The sequence below is a fragment of the Schistocerca cancellata genome, chromosome 4, assembly GCF_023864275.1.
Source record: "Schistocerca cancellata isolate TAMUIC-IGC-003103 chromosome 4, iqSchCanc2.1, whole genome shotgun sequence".
In the NCBI taxonomy this organism is placed as follows: Eukaryota; Metazoa; Arthropoda; class Insecta; order Orthoptera; family Acrididae; genus Schistocerca; species Schistocerca cancellata.
Window position 1 is genome coordinate 212,700,984 of NC_064629.1, and position 21,969 is coordinate 212,722,952.

Consider the following 21,969-nt stretch of genomic DNA (forward strand, 5'->3'; position numbering starts at 1 on the left):
TTGCGTCCGAAAGAACATATCTGTCTGAAATGTTGGTTACAGGACCATGTGCTGATGAGTGCTGTTTTTCTGCAAGACTCTATAAACGTGCTCTAGATTTCACTGCAGGTGTCATTGTAGAAACTAAATGCAATGCAGGTATCTTAACTATAAGCGCAAGAGAGGACTTTCAGCCTCGCTTAACGAAGCACTGGTCTGTATAATTTCGTAGATAATTGATTTTAAATGACAGAATCTTTTACATTACAAAGAATCTTTCACGCAATTTTGGCTGCGTGTTCCTGGAAAGTAGCTTAGCAACTTCTGTTATGCTCTTGGCATAAACGAGAGCTATTTAATAAGAAATGCAGCACATTTTTTCTGTGAAAGGATTCCAGTACACCATACCACCCCCACTCTTCTGGCTACAATACCCTACTTTTCAGCAAAATTTCCGTTTCATGCGTCGGCCTTACACCACCTTATTGGGATGGGAGGGCCTTTATGCTCGCATGGCACCACTCCACTGGTAGATGTCGCAGCCAACGTTTTGATGCATCAAAAATCTGCCTAATATCCACGTACTGATTCCTGTGGAGTGCATCCTTTATGGTGTGAAATGTGCGTGACATGGCTTCCCTGCAAATTTAAACGCAGCCAAAACCTCTCAGACAAACAGAAGCCAAACGATGTCAAAGTTAGCGTAAGGAGGGCTATGCGTGAAGCGTTCAGTGAATTCGAAAGTAAAATTCTATGTACTGACTTGACAGAAAATCCTAGGAAGTTCTGGTCTTACGTTAAATCAGTAAGTGGATCGAAACACCATATCCAGACACTCTGGGACGATAATAGCATTGAAACAGAGGATGACACGCGTAAAGCTAAAATATTAAACTCCTTTTTCCAAAGCTGAGGAAGACCGCACTGCAGTTCCTTCTCTAAATCCTCGCACGAACGAAAAAATGGCTGACATCGAAAAAAGTGTCCAAGGAATAGAAAGGCAACTTAAATCACTCAACAGAGGAAAGTCCACTGGACCTGACGGGATACCAATTCGATTCTACACAGAGTACGCGAAAGAACTTGCCCCCCTTCTAACAGCCGTGTACCGCAAGTCTCTAGAGGAACGGAAGGTTCCAAATGACTGGAAAAGAGCACAGGTAGTTCAAGTTTTCAAGAAGGGTCGTCGGGCAGATGCGCAAAACTATAGGCCTATATCTCTGACATCGATTTGTTGTAGAATTTTAGAACATGTTTTTTGCTCGCGTATCATGTCATTTCTGGAAACCCAGAATCTACTCTGTAGGAATCAACATGGATTCCGGAAACAGCGATCATGTGAGACCCAACTCGCTTTATTTGTTCATGAGATCCAGAAAATATTAGATACAGGCTCCCAGGTAGATGCCATTTTCCTTGACTTTCGGAAGTCGTTCGATACAGTTCCGAACTGTCGCCTGAAAAACAAAGTAAGAGCCTACGGAATATCAGACCAGCTGTGTGGCTGGATTGAACAGTTTTTGGCAAACAGAACACAGCATGTTGTTCTCAATGGAGAGACGTCTACAGACGTTAAAGTAACCTCGGGCGTGCCACAGGGGAGTGTTATGGGATCATTGATTTTCACAATATATATAAATGACCTAGTAGATAGTGTCGGAAGTTCCATGCGGCTTTTCGCGGATGATGCTGTAGTATACAGAGAAGTTGCAACATTAGAAAATTGCAGCGAAATGCAGGAATATCTGCAGCGGATAGGCACTTGGTGCAGGGAGTGGCAACTGACCCTTAACATAGACAAATGTAATGTATTGCGAACACATAGAAAGAAGGATCCTTTATTGTATGATTATATGATTGCAGAACAAACACTGGTAGCAGTTACTTCTGTAAAATATTTGGGAGTATGCGTACGGAACGATTTGAAGTGGAATGATCATATAAAATTACTTGTTGGTAAGGTGGGTGCCAGGTTGAGATTCATTGGGAGAGTCCTTAGAAAATGTAGTCCATCAACAACGGAGGGGCTTACAAAACACTCGTTCGAGCTATACTTGAGTATTGCTCATCAGTGTGGGATCCGTACCAGGTCGGGTTGACAGATGAGATAGAGAAAATCCAAAGAAGAGCGGCGCGTTTGGTCACAGAGTTATTTGGTAAGCGTAATAACGTTACGGAGATGTTTAGCAAACTCAAGTGGCAGACTCTGCAAGAGAGGCGCTCTGCATCGCGGTGTAGCTTGCTCGCCAGGTTTCGAAAGGGTGCGTTTCTGCATGAGGTATCGAATATATTGCTTCCCGCTACTTATACCTCCCGGGAAGATCACGAATGTAAAATTAGAGAGATTCGAGCGCGCACGGAGGCTTTCCGGCAGTCGTTCTTCCCGCGAACCATACGCGACTGGAACAGGAAAGGGAGGTAATGACAGTGGTACACAAAGTACCCTCCGTCACACACCGTTGGGTGGCTTGCGGAGTATAAATGTAGATGTAGATGTAGATGTAGGGTGGATGAGGAAGAACAGTCCAATGAAGTTTTGTGATCTCCCCTCGAGTGCACAGATTTGTGTGAGACCTTCCATTGTCATGGAGAAGGAGAAGTTCGTTTGCGGTTTTGTCGTTGCGAACACGCTGTAGTCGTTTCGTTTCTTCAATTTCCTGAGGCATGCGGGAGATCGGGCAGGTTTACGCGACCTTGTTGCGATGACGACAAACGTCACGCACGATGATTCATCGTGCTTTTGTTCACTGCTGTGTCTCCATAGACAGTCTGCAAGCACCTATGAATATCTGCCAGGTTCTGGTTTCCGCCAAAAGGATCCCTATGGCAGCTCTCTGCTTGGAACGGACCTCCGCTACGGACGCTATTTTGAAGGCTACGTACAGCGCTGCCACCTATCAGAATGAAGCGGGAACATTCCACGATATACCACAAGCAATTCCACTTTTTTTTTTCTACTGGAATTGGTCGAGCAAAAAGATGTGTTGTATTCTTATTGAACGCACCTTCTATTTTATACTGCCCGAAGAAATACGCGACCCGAGGTTATGTGTATTTTGTAGTTTTAGGTGGAATGATTTTTATAATACCTTTTCCTTAAGAGGCTTCCAGTAGTACTTTTTCATCCTTATGTCCAGACCAGAAGTCACAAAGCACTAGTCACTTTGTCGGCAAATGTGGATTCAAATATGACTCAAGAAGTCTCCAGATGTTCTTTCGTCATCTTCCTACTCACACTTTCATCTTCAAAGACATTTGGAAGACACCGTTTTTCTATTTCCGTTGACACACGGGGTCCAGACTTTGTATTTGGTTCTTGGAAAGATGGATAGCGTTCTTTGGAAGAAAGCTCACAGCTGAATTGACTCTGATGACAGTTCCATACAAAATCCAGTCTGGATATTTTCTGTCGTGACATGCACATTGACTTTAGCAACAAAAGTTTGAGCTCTTTGAATCGTCTCTTCTTTATCGTCCTTATCTTATCGCGCTTGGAGCAAAGCTATGCGGCGTGATGTTATCCTAAGCTCCCTTTATAGTTCGTAATAAATCCCAGTGACGCTATCAAGTTTATACACCCGAGGTTTCCGGCCATGTCCAATGCCCAACGTTGTAAATGCCAAAAACGAAACTGAGCGAGGTGGTACTGTAGTTACCACTCTGGACTCCCATCTGGGAGGACGACGGTTCAAATCCACGTCCAGCCATCCAGATTTAGGTTTCCCGCGATTTCCCTCAATCGCTCCAGACAAATTCCGGGATGTCTCCTTTGAATGGGCACGGCCGATTTCGTTCCCCATGCTTGAAATATTCTGAGTTTGTGCCCCGTCTCTAATGACCTCAATATCGCGCGGATGTTTAGCACTAATCTTCCTGTCTTTCTTTTACGCACTTTATCAAACTACGTCACTACACGTTGGTTGATGATATTGAACTTTAGCTTGAAATTTCCTTTGAAAACCACACTGCTTTCTCTTTTCTTTGCCAGATACTCCACTACGCTTTTAATATTGATTTTAGCCTTCAGTTTAGGGTATCTTTTCAGGAGATTATGAAATGTGTTGAAACCTCTGGCGTGATCATCATCGTACATGTTCTCCAGTGTGCTGTCATTAAACATCATGACGACGCTTTCGAATTTAAACGTCTCATCAGGGGAATGTTGGAATTCAGTTTCACTGCGGACTTTTTCTATCACTCCCGCTTTCAGTCAGCTGCTTTCCATTGTCATCACTAGCATCATAATTATTTGTTGGTGTAACCACACTATCCGTTTCCAACCGGTGCTAATATTTGTGAACTGTAACAGACACCAGAAAACGTGCGACTGATTCAACTTCTTCACCAGTACCAACTTCACGAAGAAGACTTCGTCGTAACTTCATCTCAATCAATCGCAATACAATAGCAGGGTTGATTTCCAATCGCCGACCCATTTGACGCTTAACAACACAAATAACTCCGCAAAATGCAACTTCACATACACAATCCACTGTCGCTACTGCTCTCTATTGGCGTAGCGGCAGGCAGTGGTCGAATTCTACATCACATTCTCAGCTGCATCTAATGGACGACTGCAGAGGTATGCAGATAAACGAATGTTACCAGCGCAATAAGGGACAAAAAAAAAAAAAAAGATCGCTCACGGGATTGTGGAGTAAATGAGTGTTCGAGCCCGAATACTGCCCTTGTCAGTCTGAAGATTGGTCTGATGCAGCTCTCCACGCTAGTCTGTCTGGTGCAAACCTCTTCATCGTATAACTACCATAGCCTACATTCATGCCGGCCACTGTGATCGAGCGATTCTAGGCGCTTCATTCCAGAACCACGCGGCTGCTACGGTCGCAGGTTCGAATCCTGCCTCGTGCGTGGATGTGTGTGATGTCATTAAGTTAGTTAGGTTTAAGTAGTTCTAAGTCTAGGGGACTGATGACCTCAGGTGTTAAGTACCATAGTGCTTAGAACCATTTGAACCACTTGAACCTACATTCATTTCCACCTGTTTACTATAGCTAATACTTGGTCACGCTCTACAATTTGTACCATTTTACTTTGTTCCGTTAACAAATTAACTAATCTCCCTGAAATTTACACTTAAGACCCTGGCAGAGGGTTCTTCGAACCACCTGCAGTCAATTTCTCTACCGTATGTAAATGTAGCCTTTCCCGGTGCTCCCATCCGGGTAGCTGCGTCGAAAATCCGCGACATTTCGATGCAGCTACCCGAATGGAAGTCCGAGAAGGTTTCATCAGCTATTTCTCTAGTGTTCTACACTGAAGCGCCAATGCCCGCATCTCGTGGTCGTGCGGTAGCGTTCTCGTTTCCCACGCCCGGGTTCCCGGGTTCGATTCCCGGCAGGGTCAGGGATTTTCTCTGCCTCGTGATGGCTGGGTGTTGTGTACTGTCCTTAGGTTAGTTAGGTTTAAGTAGTTCTAAGGTCTAGGGGACTGATGACCGTAGCAGTTAAGTCCCATAGTGCTCAGAGCCATTTTTTTTTGAAGCGCCAATGAAACTAATATAGGCGTGTGTATTCAAATACAGAGATATGTAAACAAGCAAAATACGGCCCTACTTCGGCAACGCCTATATAAGACAACAAGTGTCTGGCGCAGTTATAGAGCGGTTAGTGCTGCTACAATGACAGGTTATCAAGATTTAAGTGAGTCTGAAAGTGCTGTTACAGTCGTCGCACGAACGGTGGGACACAGCATCTCCGAGTTAACGATGAATCTTCCCGTACGACAACTTCACGGGTGTACAGTGAATGTCAGGAATCCGGTAAAACATCAAATCTTAGACATCACTGCCGCAAAAAGATCCTGCAGGAACGGACCAACTACGACTGAAGAGAATGGTTCAGAGTGACAGAAGTGCAACCCTTCCGCAAATTGTTGCAGATTTCAATGCTGGGCGATCAAAAAATGTCAGCGTGCGAACCATTCAACGAAACATAATCGATATGGGCTTTCGGAGCGGAATGCCTACTCCTGTACCGTTGATGGCTGCACAACACAAAGCTTTACGCCTCGCCTGGGCCCGACAACACAGACATTGGACTGTTGATGACTGGAAAGATGTTGCCTGGTCGGACGAGGCTCGTTTCAGAGTGCATCGAGCGGATTGACGTGTACGGGTATGGAGGCAACCTCATTAATTCATGAACCCTGCATGTCAACAGGAGACTGTTCAAGCTGGTGGAGGCTCTGTAATGGTGTGGGGCGTGTGTATTTTGAGTCATATGGGACCCGTGATACGTGTAGATACGACTGTGACAGGTGATACGTACGTAAGCACCAAAGTCTGATCACCTGCATCCATTCGTGTCCATTGTGCACACCGACGAACTTGAACAATTCCAGCAGGAGAATGCGACACCTAACACTTCCAGAATTGCTACACAGTGGCTCCAGGAACATTCGTCTGAGTTTAAACACTTCCGCTGGCCACCAAACTCCCCAGGCATGAACGTTATTGAGCGTATCTGGAATGCCTTGCAACGTGCTGTTCAGAAGAGATCTCCATCCCCTCGTACCCTTACAGATTTATGGACAGCCCTGCAGGATTCATGGTGTCAGTTCCCTCCATAACTATTTCAGACTTTAGTCGAGCCCATGCCATGTTGTTTTGCGGCACTTCTGCGTGCTCGCGGGGGCCCTACACTATATAAGGCAGATGTACCAATTTCTTTGGCTCTTCAGTGTAACATCGCGTGGGAAAAATGAACACTTAGATCTTTCGGTACGAGCTCTGATTTCTCTTATTTTATTGTGACGTTCATTTCTCCCTATGCAGGATAACGACAATGAAATATTTTCTCATTCCGAGGAGAAAATTAGTGAACGAAATTTCAGAAAAGATCTACGCTTTGAATAAATAAAAGTAGTAGATGAGTGTTGCTATTTGGTTAGCGAAATAACTGACGATGGGTGAAGCAGAGAGGCTATAAGGTGCCAGCTGGCTATAGCAAGAAAAAGAGGAGTTTTTTAACATCCAATAAAAAGTTAAGTGTTAGGAAGTCTTTTTTTTTAAGATATTTGTCTGGAGTGTATCCTTGTAAGGAAATGAACCGTAGACGATAAGCTGTTCTGACTAAAAGAGAAGTCATGCTTTTGAAAACTGATACTCTGGAAGAGTTCTGAAGATTATATGGGTAGATCGTACAACTAATAAGGACACACTGAATCGCATTGGGGAGAAAAGAAGTTTATGGTAGAACTTGAATAAAAGAAGGGGTTGGTTGACAAGAGACAGAAAGAAATCACCAATTTAGTTTTGGAGGGAAATGTATAGTGGGAGGGAGGGTTGAAAATTGTAAAAGGAGACCAAGAGGTCAGAACAGTAAATAGGTTCAACTGGATGTAGGCTAGAGTAGTTACTCGGAGATGAAGAGACTTTCACAACATAGAATGGTGTGGAGAGCTGCATCAGACTACAACACCGCAAAAATCTACCCCTTACAAAGAATTAATTTCTAAACCTAGCGAAAGAGTGGTTCTGTTTCAGTGTGATGTAGTTAGCGTTAAAATATGTCATCCGTTTTGGAAACGAGATGCTTGTCATGAACGCTTAAATGTTTTCGATTTCTATTCACAGTAATGGGCATCACAGCTATATCACGTTATTAACTTACGAATTTCCGTGTTAAAATAGAAATTTTTACATGGACATTAAACAAAGTATACACCATCTGTACGAATCCACTATATTAGACATAAATAATCAGAAGTGGAGTTCCGAATGCTCGAAGCCGGTAATGGTTAGGTGAAATAAAGTTCATTCATAACACGTAACTAGTTATTGATTCCAATTCATCAGCGCGCCTGATAGTGGTAACACAGTCCTTTGCGGAAATCTGGTTCCTGCTGGACAAAGAGATTCAGTAGTACACCCGAGAATTATTTCGGCGCTCCAGTTCAGTCTATATTTCAGTGCAGTCTCTGACATCCTTCGTATACTATGGACGAAATATTATTAGAAAACATTCATGTAACATAAAACTAACGAAATATGTGCTAGGATAGCTTCCTGAAATGAGAGCTGGTGTTCCCAAAAATAAATAAATAAATGAATGAAGCAGTGCCGAATGGATTTTTAACAATTGGGAAACAATCTTCTACTGCAACCACAAAAAACAGGACATAGTTGATTATTAAGGCTACACTCAAAAGAGTTACAAACGTAAATTGCTTTCTGATTTTACGGGGTTGTATTTTGTTTGCGCTATATTTTACAGAATTCCCACTGCTTTAACTTTTTTGGGCTCCGAATTTTTGAAGCCTTTCAAATAAATACTTTTTCACTATCTTGTGATAATTCGGTTCCACCATAAATAAATTATTAGAAATATAATTTATATCATTTGTATTTATAGATTATCAAAATCTCCTCGCTAATTTCTCAGTAGAAAAATTAAGTTTCATACAAACATATTACATTATTGCAGTTTGTGTTTCAAGCGAGTCCGCTGACCATTTTCGGCCACACCGCTTAAGCAGAAAGCCACCAGAGGCAAAGAGAGAGAGAGAGAGAGAGAGAGAGAGAGAGAGAGGCGGATCAGTCTCAGCAGCAGTCATGCTTTGTTTTCGTAGCTTTGTTGCTTGTGTTGGGTTGATGCGTAGACTCTATACGTGTTGGCAGCTCACCTGGCGACCATCTGATGCTGTTACGTTTGTAGTGACTTATATCAATAGAAATTGACAAATAAAAAATATTATATTGATTCCCATTAAAATTGTTTTAGTTAGTATCACTAATGTCCATGAGGAAAGTAGACCTTCAATGAGATATCATAGGGTGCTTCTACCTTTTTATGCAGAAGAGTTTCGCTTATGGTGCGTTATTCCACATATGTTTCTGATTGATCCTGTAACGCTACTGTAGCTCGTATCAATATTTTCCCCCCTTCTCATTCCATTCACGAATGCTTCGCTGAAAGGATAACAGGTAATTCAAAAAGAAAGAAAAGATTTCAGTTGTTTATTACAGACAAACTATGAAAGATAGAAACACATTGGTAGGTTCAAATGGCTCTGAGCACTATGGGACTCAACTGCTGTGGTCATCAGTCCCCTAGAACTTAGAACTACTTAAACCTAACTAACCTAAGACATCACACACATCCATGCCCGAGGCAGGATTCGAACCTGCGACCGTAGCAGCAGCGCGGCTCCGGAGGAGCGCCTAGAACCGTACGGCCACCGCGGCCGGCTACACATTGGTAGGTTCAAGTTCTATGTTTGCACAGACACTATACCGTATACTCAAGACGAACACCATTCGTTGTTCGAGAAAAATCAAAACGGTAGTCCATTTCATTCCACAATGAATCAACAGGTCACTATTTATTGAATAGACAACTTCAACAATTAAGTTTCTCAGCTCTTGACGAGTAGATGCCATAGATGGGACAAAGACTATCTTTTTTATACACCCCCCCCCCACAAAAAAAAATCGCAAGGTGTGAGGTCTGGTGACCTGGGAGGCCAAAAACAATGAACAAGATCTTGATGTCCACTTCTTACAATCGAACGTTGTGGGACGGTGTTGTTAGGAAAACGCCGCAGCTGAAGATGAAAATGAAGCGGGGCACTGTCATGCATAGAAAATGAGTCATTGGAATCTTCGTGAAGGAAAGAACACATTCCTGTCACACTTTCTTCAGCAAAAAAAAAGAAACGTTCATAAACTCTGTGAACAGAAAAGCACGAAACACATTCAGTTTCTGTGAATCTCTTTCGTGTTCGAAGTCCACCCCTAATTCTTCCATTATGTCAGTTTAATCCACCCGACAGATAAAACGTCGATTCGTCCCAAAAGATGAGTCGTTTTGAGAAAGTGTCCTCTGCCATATACTGCAGAACTGAAATGCAATATTCGTACCTTCTGTTATGGTCGCCGGGACGCAATTGCTGCAGGAACTGCAACTTGTAATGCTTTATATGCTGGCGTAGTATCAGAACGGGCCATACCGTTGTCTGAGGAAGTTGAATGTCCTGTCTTTCTCCGTGTGAACGCCTCTTGGATACGCTCGACATTTTCATCAGGTGTGAGTGGCCGACCAGTGCTCTTCCCGTTGCATATATAACCAACTTCCAAGAATTTTATATTCTAGTCATAAGTATGCTTCCATGATTCATTTAAAAAGAGAGCATTTTTAGTATAAACAGCTCCATCATGCACAGACTTGAACAGCTAGTTCCAGAACTGACGTCGAGCAGCACCAGCTGGATTGTTTAGTCTGTGGCACTACCGTTACTTGGTAAGGTTTCACTTTGCGTCAGTGCATATCTACTCTATTGACACTGTAGCCTGGAGTACTAAATGGCGCAACGATGTGATTGGCGACAGGATATTACCTCACTGTCATTGGTTCTATCACACCGTCGGGCACAGGGCCTGCATCGTACGTGAGACGCGGCTGTAAGAGGCTTCGTCTCATCTCTTTTGGTGTCTACAGTTTCAACGGCCGTGACGAGGTGGAAACACAGGTTCACGTCTGATCACCCGAGTTAAGGTGCGTTGGGCGGGGCCAGTCATTGGCTGGGTGACCGTCCGGGCACGCCGCGTAGTCCTGACAATTTTCCCTTTGCCTTCACGGCAGAGGGGACAAAAAGCGTGGTAACGTAACGTCCCTGATCACCAGTCTTGGCGCCAGTGTTTCGGATTCATTTCCAAACCTGTCCGCTGTGTCTCATGAAGTGAGGGCATGCAACACTGTTGATAGTGATCTGTCCGTCGACTGGGGACGTTAAGTTCGACGGCCCTCTTGGTGCTATTCGATGATGATGATGTGTGGTTTGTGGGGCGCTCAACTGAGCGGTTATCAGCGCCCGTACAAATTCCCAACTTTTGTTTAGTCCAAACTCGCCACTTTCATGAATGATGATGAAATGATGAGGACAACACAAACACCCAGTCATCTCGAAGCAGGTGAAAATCCCTGACCCTATAGGGAATCGAACCTGGGACCCCGTGCTCGGGAAGCGAGAACGCGATCGCGAGGGTGCTATTCGAGAGAGTAGGCTATATAAAGCACCGGGTTTCATCATTTCCCTTCTCTCATCATGTCCAACACGAACACGATACTACACTACACCCATACTATTACAGTTTTCTACACTTAACAAATACACTTAAAGATGGAAAACAAAGGTGCCTGCAGGTGCGGAGGTGGCTGAAGCTGCCTTACGGAGTCTCCCAGTCATTCATGCCAAACGAATTTAGTTAAAAGATCTAGTCTGTAAGCACGAGACTACTTCATTTACTTTCTTATTGTCCTGGTGTAAAAATGTTGGCTGCCCTATGGTTTCACTTATAGATGACAGCATGGAAGAATTGTGTTCTACTTTTACGTAAGGACCCACATCTATATACTGATCTAAAAATCCTTATCAGTGTTTCGGAAGTCTGCCGTAAGTTCCAGAATCAAACGTAAGTAATATACGACAAGTGGTTTTGCATCTGATATAAAAGGCGCCTTAAGTAGTTTAGCTATTGTGTATTTGAAACATGGTCTGAATAGAATCAACTTTTCGACATTGCTAAAGTACTTCGTTGACTCTCTTCGAAGCTAAAACTTTCACGACATCCCATAACTTTGTTGGCACAGAAGGGAACAATTGAAAATGACAGCGAAAATACGTCAAATTAAAGGTTTTCCAATGATAGGTGAAAGTGAATGGTAGTATTTGTCTCTATGAAGTGGCCAGTTATACTCTCCTGTAGACTCCTTCTTAGGTGGTGCCGTCAAATTTATGGCAAAACACACGGAAAAATTAAGAAGTAAATATTCCCGGAGGGAAATGACTCCACGTAAGTGTGTGAGCGCGTGCCATGGGTGCATAACAACACACCAGCTAAGCATTCACATCTAGTACGTCTAAAAATACGCTAACAATTTATTATCCTAATTCTAGAACTAAAAGCCATCCTTCCAATCTTGTCTATTCACAACACATCTTCACGTCTTCCGTGAACTGGTACGATCATTATGACTGCAATTATAAGCACAAGGTCACAAGTCCTATAAATCATAACAGATATTTATTTATGTAATGAAATTTACTATCCCCGCTGTTAAGAAGTGTAATATTACCCACAAAGAACAGTTTTCTTCACAATATTTTTTTGACATTTTACCTTCTGTACGGCAGTTTACATTCATCAGTTCCCCTGTCCATCTTGATCGCTGTGTCAGACGACAAAGTAGCAGCTCCAGAAAGAAGGAAGATAACAGTTTAAAGTCCCGTCGACAGCGAGGTCATGAGAGACGAAACACAAGGTCGGATTAGGAAAGGATGGAGAAGGAAATCGCTCGCGTTCTTTTCAAAGGAACGATTTCGGCGTTTGCGATGAGTGATTTAGGGGAATCGTGGGGAACCTAAACCTGCATGGCCGGACGCGGATTTGAACTGTCACCCTCCCAAATCCGAGGCCAGTGTGCTAACCACTGCACCACTTCTCTAGGCCGCAGTTCAGTTGTTCGATCCCCGGTTGGTTCTCGGACTTTTTCCAACAGTTAAGGTGACCTCTGCTTCCGATAGTGCTGCAAAGTGATTCGTATTTCTCGTTTAAGAGAACTGGGTACTTTTTCGGTAGCATATTGCGGGAAAATCAGGACTTATTTCTTTCATGCAATATTTCTTGTAGTGTATCAAAATTAATGCAGAACACTTTCTAAACGATTTTAAATATTCTGAACGATTTAGGACGTATTGATATTTATAAAAAAATAACAAAAATTGGTGCACAATTTTGTAAAATGCTTTCTAAAACTCAGGTAGCATCTAATTCGAAAATACATGTGTGAAGGAGGCCAAATTTTTACCAGATATGTATGGTATCATGGCAATCCACCATAGGTCGCTCTGTGATACAGTCGAAACTTGGCAGGGCGATAAAAAGAAGAAAATAAAGGAACACCTATTTTGGCTTAGGGGCCAATACGCATAGCTTCTGAGAAAATGACTCAGATTTTCGACACGACTTCACCAGGCTATTCGCGCGGCATCTAATCGACTGTATTCGTATCGCGGTGGCTAAGAGCACAACTTCGAAATTTTGCGTCCTGTTTTCGAAACCAATCAATATTATTTTTCCTTTTGTTATCGTGGGAGTGTGCGACATCAGTATTTTTTATGGTATCATGAATTACAATGGAATTATGGCCAAAAGAAATAAGGATTTCAAATCCTATTAAAAATAGATTTTATCACCACAATTGACACGAAATAACACCTCCCAGAATAGTGCTATCAGTAGTTATTGTTTGTCTTCAAGAATTTAGTAACAAATTTGGTCCTCCAGACCATCAAGACGTAAACCAATAAACAGAACGAGATCAAAAAGTTCACGTAAAGGCTATAAAATTATAAAGGTCACAAAAGAAACCTATTTTAGTTTCTGGACAATTTTTTGTGGCCTTGCGTAAAAATGGAGCCGTTTCTGTAAGCTCATGATTCGTGGGATGGGCAAAACCGATCTCTCCATATGAGATCGGCTGTTTGTCGATGAAATCAGAATACCGATAAGTTCATTAAAAGTAATTAATCCAAAGTGTATGCCGTTATGTAAAACCTGCGGCGTATACTTTTACTGACAGGCGAGCAGTTACATTCGTACCCTAATCTCAACGCATAGCGAAGGGAAATCAGAAGTAAAAGCGATGCAATTAAAATACACTCCTTGATCCATAATCAACTGCAGGCTCCAGATTTCGAGAAAATGCTTCAATATGCGTGCTTTATTGCGAAATCAGCGCCACATGACGAGGTTGTTTACCACATAACATTCACACAAAAAATGTGACTGTAGTATAAGTGCCAGCGCACGTTGATGGTGGTGCTCCTAATTTTTATTCTTTGAATATGTGTTTAAGTGCACTGTTTCCCTAGAAGAATGAAAACAAAAATTAAAGCAAACATTGATATACTAGAATTGTTATGTTTTTAATTTTAAATTACTGTCAATTTTCTAAGATGTTATAAGATTTATGGTAATGCAACACGGGGCGCGATATTTCTAAACTGTTGTCATAGCCACTGCTCTATCAACTCATTTGATTTTACTTTGATCGAGTGAGTTGATGAAATCACGTCGAAATTCTTGGCTAGCGGTGCGGCCGCTCAGTTTTGGAATTGGAAATTTGTGGTAAGGACTATGGGACCAAACTGCTGAGATCATCGCTCCCTAGGCTTACGCACTACTTAATCTGACTTTAACTTACGCTAAGGACAACACACACACACCCATGCCCGAGGGAGGACTCGAACCTCCGACGGAGGGAGCCGCGCGAACCGTGATAAGACGCCTGAGACCGCACGGCTACCCCGCGAGGCTGCTCAGTTTCGCGCTCTGTGTTCGAAACCCGCTTATTATTTTTATTTTTGTTTTTCATTTATCTACCCATGTCCGTGGAAGGATACTACAGGAATGTTTTCTCACTTATATTGAAATAACATTGTCCTTGAAACTTCCTGGCAGATTAAAACTGTGTGCCCGACCGAGACTCGAACTCGGGACCTTTGCCTTCCGCGGGCAAGTGCTCTACCACTGAGCTACCGAAGCACGACTCACGTCCGGTACTCACAGCTTTACTTCTGCCAGTACCTCGTCTCCTACCTTCCAAACTTTACAGAAGCTCTCCTGCGAAACTTGCAGAACTAGCACTCCTGAAAGAAAGGATATTGCGGAGACATGGCTTAGCCACAGCCTGGGGGATGTTTCCAGAATGAGATTTTCACTCTGCAGCGCACACTCCGCTGCAGAGTGAAAATCTCATTCTGGAAACATCCCCCAGGCTGTGGCTAAGCCATGTCTCCGCAATATCCTTTCTTTCAGGAGTGCTAGTTCTGCAAGTTTCGCAGGAGAGCTTCTGTAAAGTTTGGAAGGTAGGAGACGAGGTACTGGCAGAAGTAAAGCTGTGAGTACCGGACGTGAGTCGTGCTTCGGTAGCTCAGTGGTAGAGCACTTGCCCGCGGAAGGCAAAGGTCCCGAGTTCGAGTCTCGATCGGGCACACAGTTTTAATCTGCCAGGAAGTTTCATATCAGCGCACACTCCGCTGCAGAGTGAAAATCTCATTCTGGAAACATTGTCCTTGTTGATATTGTATGTCTGGTAAATGAATTTAAAAAATAAAAAGGAGCAACAAATAAACGAGCAACCTACTTGCAGTTGTTTTCGGTGAAATTCCTGTAGTGCGTCTTGATTCATAATCAATTGCAAACGCCAGTTTTCGGTAAAGTGATCCGTTACGCACGGTTTGCCGAGAAGTTATTGCCAACGCGTGAAATCTTCAGCAATGTTAACGATGTTTCTTTCCCAGGTGAGATACATAAGAAGAAATAACGCTGTAGCAAACATGCCTTTGCGCGATGTTCGCAGTGTACGGAATGTCTGTGTTTCGAATGTTTCTACTATCGGTATCATCCAAGTGAATGCGCCAAATCTTCCTGAAGAATAAATGATATATATAAGAACTGATATAAGAATGAAACATAAGAATATGAGAATTGAAAAAGATCGTAACCCTCGAAAATTCCATACACACATATATTATTAATAAATGTATGACACTTATTGTGAAACCCAGTTGTGATTTTCCAGTTAATATAACGTTCTTGTATCCCCTGACTTGATAAGAAACATTCATGTAGTAACCTTCTACAAACATGGTTAGATAAATGAAAAAAACTAAATTAAATAAAAACACTAATCTGGTACCGAGCGAGGTGGTGCAGTGGTTAGCACACTGGACTCGCATTCGGGAGGAGGACGGTCAAACCCCGCGTCCGGCCATCCTGATTTAGGTTTTCCGTGATTTCCCTAAATCGCTGCAGGCAAATGCCGGGATGGTTTCTTTGAAAGGGCACGGCCGACTTCCTTCCCTGTCCTTCCCTCATCTGATGAGACCAATGACTTCGCTGTCTGGTCTGTTCCCTCACAACAACCCAACCCAACTAATCTGGAGACGAACAGAGGGCCCAAAACTGAGAGGTCGCGAAGCTAGCAACTGTGATACCATTTCGGCTGAGATTATCGCGCGATAAAAGCCGTCTAAATTACACCGAAAACTTTGTCCTTCATTTTCTCAGAAACGGTTGAGTACCTACGGATAAGCCGAAACATGTGTGAGCTTATTTTGATTCCTCTTCCACTGAGCGAAGTTTCTGGGAAATCTGGTATGGTACTACCGGTGTCCTCCTCGTTAGACAATCATATCGTTTGCGGAAAGGCTCAGATTCCCTTTAATATATTCGCAATCATTAATATACTACAACAATGGCTCTTTCACTATTCCTCGCGCACATCCGAAGTTGCTTCTGTCTCTGTGGATGGTTGTCCATCCAGTATAACATGATGCGTAAAGACGTTCTCGCTCTCGTCACAAACCTGATGACATTTTTGTTAGGAACAGTTTTTCGCGTGATGGGCGTCGATGCGATACTGAATTGGCGCTGTTCAAAAATTAAGAAAAACAGAGTTCATCTGACTATTTCTATACCACTACATTCTGTTTAAAAATCACTGATATTAGACATGATACAGTTGCAGAATGTTTCTCTTTCCAAGCATTTCTTTCGGCTTCTTTTGTTGCAAGTTCCCTCCTCTTAGCCTTACCAGCCGCGATGTTTTAGCACACGGGAGCAGCGTCCTTTGAAGCACAATGGAAAAGGCGGCGGCAGGTAGGCCAGATTGATATCTCCCTGAAGACTGCGCCCGCTTGGCAGTTCCAGCTTTAATCGACAAAGAAAAGCTCTTTTCTCAGTGGTCAGTTCCCGTAAATCTAACTGCTGAAAAGCCTGCGAGAACGTCGACGCCCTTTCACTGCAAATGGAGTGCGCTGCCGAGTTCTGAGGGATAGGTCCATTACTGCGCCCGCTCTCCCTAATAGACTGATATTATTAAAAGCTTAGCGTCCGGCAGCTTAATTGCCGAGTGTAATGGACGACGGTCGCACGTGGCCCAACCCATTTCCTCCAAAATCCGCTGCCGCCTACAATTTCCTTCACTGTAATCATAGACAGAGTAACGCTGATGTAATAATAGTGACACATCCTCCTTGAATTCATAGCATAATACGCATGTTATATTATAAGCTTAATGATAGAGAAAGTCTCAAAATATTCCTTATCTTGTAGAGACGTTGTATTTATGTACATAGCATAATACGAATGTTATATTATAAGCTTAATGATAGAGAAAGTCTCAAAATATTCCTTATCTTGTAGAGACGTTGTATTTATCTCCTGAGCGTTGTACGAGGTGCATTCAAGTTCTAAGGCCTCCGATTTTTTTTCTCCAGATTGGAAAGAGATAGAAACATGGGCATTGTTTGAAAATGAAGCCGCGTTCGTTGTCAATATGTCCCAGAGATGGCAGCACCGTACGGCAGATGGAATTATACCGCCAGCGGCGAGAATGAGAACTGTTTTAAATACTTAAAATGGCGACGTTTTCCTTTCTTGAACAGCGTGCAATCATTTGTTTTCTGAATTTGCGTGGTGTGAAACCAATTGAAATTCATCGACAGTTGAAGGAGACATGTGGTGATGGAGTTATGAATGTGTCAAAATTGCGTTCGTGGGTGTGACAGTTTAATGAAGGCAGAACATTGTGTGACAACAAACCGAAACAACCTCGGGCTCGCACAAGCTGGTCTGACGACACGATCGAGAAAGTGGAGAGAATTGTTTTGGGGGATCGCCGAATGACTGTTGAACAGATCGCCTCCAGAGTTGGCATTTCTGTGGGTTCTGTGCACACAATCCTACATGACGACCTGAAAATGCGAAAAGTGTCATCCAGGTGGGTGCCACGAATGCTGACGGACGACCACATGGCTGCCCGTGTGGCATGTTGCCGAGCAATGTTGACGCGCAACGACAGCACGAATGGGACTTTCTTTTCGTCGGTTGTGACAATGGATGAGACGTGGATGCCATTTTTCAATCCAGAAACAAAGCGCCAGTCAGCTCAATGGAAGCAAACAGATTCACCGCCACCAAAAAAATTTCGGGTAACCGCCAGTGCTGAAAAAATGATGGTGTCCATGTTCTGGGACAGCGAGGGCGTAATCCTTACCCATTGCGTTCCAAACGGCACTACGGTAGCAGGTGCATCCTACGAAAATGTTTTGAAGAACAAATTCCTTCCTGCACTGCAAGCAAAACGTCCGGGAAGGGCTGCACGTGTGCTGTTTCACCAAGACAACGCACCCGCACATCGAGCTAACGTTACGCAACAGTTTCTTTGTGATAACAACTTTGAAGTGATTCCTCATGCTCCCTACTCACCTGACCTGGCTCCTAGTGACTTTTGGCTTTTTCCAACAATGAAAGACACTCTCCGTGGCCGCACATTCACCAGCCATGCTGCTATTGCCTCAGCGATTTTCCAGTGGTCAAAACAGACTCCTAAAGAAGCCTTCGCCGCTGCCATGGAATCATGGCGTCAGCGTTGTGAAAAATGTGTACGTCTGTGGGGCGATTATGTCGAGAAGTAACGCCAGTTTCATCGATTTCGGGTGAGTAGTTAATTAGAAAAAAAAATCGGTGGCCTTAGAACTTGAATGCACCTCGTATATAGTACTAACAAACAAGTATAACTGACATTTTTTTGACATAAAACTACAGCCTTTCTTCTTAACATCCAAAAAACTTCGACATTAATCACTCGCTTTATTTATTTGTATAATTTATACATGTATTCCAAAGGCCCTGCCGCAGTGCTAATACCGGTTCCCGTCAGATCACCGAAGTTAAGCCCTGTCGGGCCGAGCTAGCACTTGGATGGGTGACCATCTGATCTGTCCTGCGCTGTTGGCAAGCGGGGTGCTCTCAGCCCTTGTGAGGCAAACTGAGGAGCTACTTGATTGAGCAGTAGTGGCTCTGGTCACGAAAACAGACAACGGCCGGGAGACCGGTGTGCTGAACACATGCCCCTCCATATCCGCATCCAGTTATGCCTGTGGGCTCAGGATGACATGGCGGCCGGTCGGTACCGTTGGGCCTTCATGGCCAGTTCGGACAGAGTTTAGTTTTTATACATGTATAGACTAGGCACGCTATCGGAGGGGAACACAGTGGCGGTCCTGTAAACTAAATTCTTTTATCAAGACACGAGAGAATTAAAGACGTTAGTTGCCAGGGGCCATTGATTTAAATCAGTGGGGAAAGTTGACAATTTGTGCCAGACTGGAATTCAAATGCGTGTCTCGTGCATACTAGGCAGATGCCCAGACCACTGAGACATCTGTGTAGAGTCTTGTGCCGTAGGAATCAAGGGAGAGGACGCTGTTATGGGTGGCCTATATCCTCTTTCTACAATACAAATGCGCACGTGTATTAATACGGTTCTTTATTTACAAGAAGCTGCTAATTAACAGGAACAGAGTCCATGTTCGTGGTGCAAGCTCATCAGTCATAGCCCTCTTGCAAACAATATCGGTAATCTTGCTATTACTGCAACTAACGCACAGATGCCAAACGGGAGTGTGAGTTAGTGAAGTCCTCCGGTCAGCGGCGGCGGCCTAAATACTTGCTGTGAAGAGGGTGTTGGTGGCTTGTTGCTTGTCGGTGTGTCTCTGGTCTCTCTCGTGATAGGCGTGCTTGATCCAGCGCCTACTATTGACATTCGGACTTCATCTTTGCCGACTGGTGTGCTGGCGACAGCTTATGCCAGCACAATCCTAACACACTTTCCATACAGGTACGATGACTACTGTGTCCAAATGGTATAGTGGTCAGCGCATCTGTCTAGTAACCAGGAGACCCGAGTTTGAAGCCTGGTCTGGCACAAATTTTCAAGTTCCCCCACTGATTTAAACCAATGCCCTCTGGCAGTTAATGTCGTTAATTCTTTTGTGTCTTAATTAATTATGGCTGCAGGATCAAAATGGTATCACATATAAAATTCTTTTATGTTCATCATATAGGTAAGAACAAATCCATCCATTGCAACCCAATGTTTGTTTTGTTTTTAACCAAACAAATGTCACATATTTACACTAAGTATCATCAGTGGTTTTCATTTTTCCAATGGTTCTTCAGTAAGCACCAGATGCACACAGTACTGGTTTCCAGGTGATTAGTGTAGGCAGTTCTGCTGTTTCACTTGATAACAGAAGCAAGATTTAAGAAAAATCAAGACACATTCACAGGGTCTGTCGACCTAGGAAAAGCATTCGACAATGTAAAATGATGTAAGACGTTCGAAAGTAGCAGGAAGATAAGTTTAAGCTATAGGAAAAGACAGATAATAATACAATACGTACAAGAAACAAGGATGAAAAGTAAGAGTGAAAGACTAGGAGCGAAGTGGTCGTATGGAGGTGTGAGGTCGCGATACTGTCTTTTGCTTCTACTGTCAGTCTATACTTCGAAGAAGCAATGATTAAAATAAACTAAAAGTTCAGGAGTGGGATTAAAATTTAGCGTGAAATGGTGTTCGCTGATGACACTGCTATCTTCAAGTAAAACGAGGAAGAATTGGAGGATCTGTTGAATGGAATGTACGGTCTAATGAGGACATACTATGGGTTGAGAATAAACCGAAGAAAGCCGAAAGTAATGCGTAGCAAAAATGAGATCAGCGATAATCTTAATGTCGAAATTGGGGACCAGAAAGTAGACGAAGTGAGAAAATTCTGTCACTTTGGTAGGAAAATAACGAATGACAGACGAAGCAAAGACATATGAGGCAGACTAGCATAGGCAAAAATGGCATTCCTGGACAAACGAAGTCTACTAGTATCAAACATTGGCCTCAATTAGAGGAAGAAATTTTGAGAATGTGCGTTTCGAAAACAGCTTGGTATTGAAGAGAATCATGGATTGTGGAAAAACTGGAAGAGAATAGAGTCGAAGCGTTTGAGATGTGGTACTTTAAAAGAATGTTGAAAATTAGGTTATTTATAAGATAAGAAGGGAGGAGGTTCTCTGCAGAACCGGAATCGGCGAGGAGAGGAAATGTGGAAAATAATGAATGTTCAGTGGCACTGGAGAGAGCTGTAGAAGTTAAAAATTGTGGGGTAAGATAGAGACTGGAAGATATCCAACAAATAATTGAAGACGTTGGATGCAAGTGAGATGAAGGGGAGGAATTCGTGGCAGACATCATCAAATCTGCCAAAAAAGTATGTCGCCCTTATACATTTCACTATACGTAAGCTTTCCTGTTTCTCACTGCAAATGACATTGTTCACTTGCTGTAGGGTTGTAAAAGGCGCATTTGTTCTCATATGCATGATAAAATGCAATTGGTATAGCAACTGAGGAAGAACAGCTGCAAATATTAACAAAATTCTTTTATTGTATCACTACCTTTTGGTCAGCAGCTTTGCCCGCGAATGCATCGGTCACATGTATTTCACACACACACACACACACACACACACACATATATACATAACAACAGAGGCGAATCCAAGGGGGGGGGGGTGCTAGGGGGCTGGTTCAAATGGCTCTGAGCACTATGGGACTTAACTGCCGTGGTCATCAGTCCCCTAGAACTTAAGAACTACTTAAACCTAACTAACCTAAGGACATCACACACATCCGCATTCGAACCTGCGACCGTAGCGGTCGCGCGGTTCCAGACTGTAGCGGCTAGAACCTCTCGCCCACTCCGGCCGGCTAGGGGGCTGGAGCTCCCCACCCCCAGAACTAAAACTGTTTACTATTTCTTCTTTATCACAAAAAAATTTCTTTTTGTCATAGCTTTCAGACCTAACAGTTTGGTAGATTTTCTCCCTATTGTCGTTGTTATTACAATACATTAAGGCACACCTTTGTCTACTTTAGAATTTCGAGACGGCATGATGATACAAAATTTCTACGAGCTAAGCCCCCCTCCCCCCATCAAAAATCCTGGATTCGACTCTGACAGATAATATATATCATATGCTGGCTCGTTCCCTCATCCACTGTGAGCGACGTTCTCGTCGTACCTCAGATTCATCAGCCTGAGTTGGGGTGGCACGTTCCCGTAT

At 43.3% G+C, this 21,969-nt stretch overlaps 1 non-coding gene across 1 annotated transcript; it reads right to left on the reverse strand.

Annotated features, from left to right (window-relative positions):
• Positions 1-14,472: 14,472 nt before the first annotated feature.
• On the reverse strand, positions 14,473-14,546 carry Trnap-cgg (transfer RNA proline (anticodon CGG)). Its single transcript has one exon. It is a non-coding gene; the product is annotated as a tRNA-Pro (tRNA).
• Between the last annotated feature and the right edge of the window lie 7,423 nt (positions 14,547-21,969).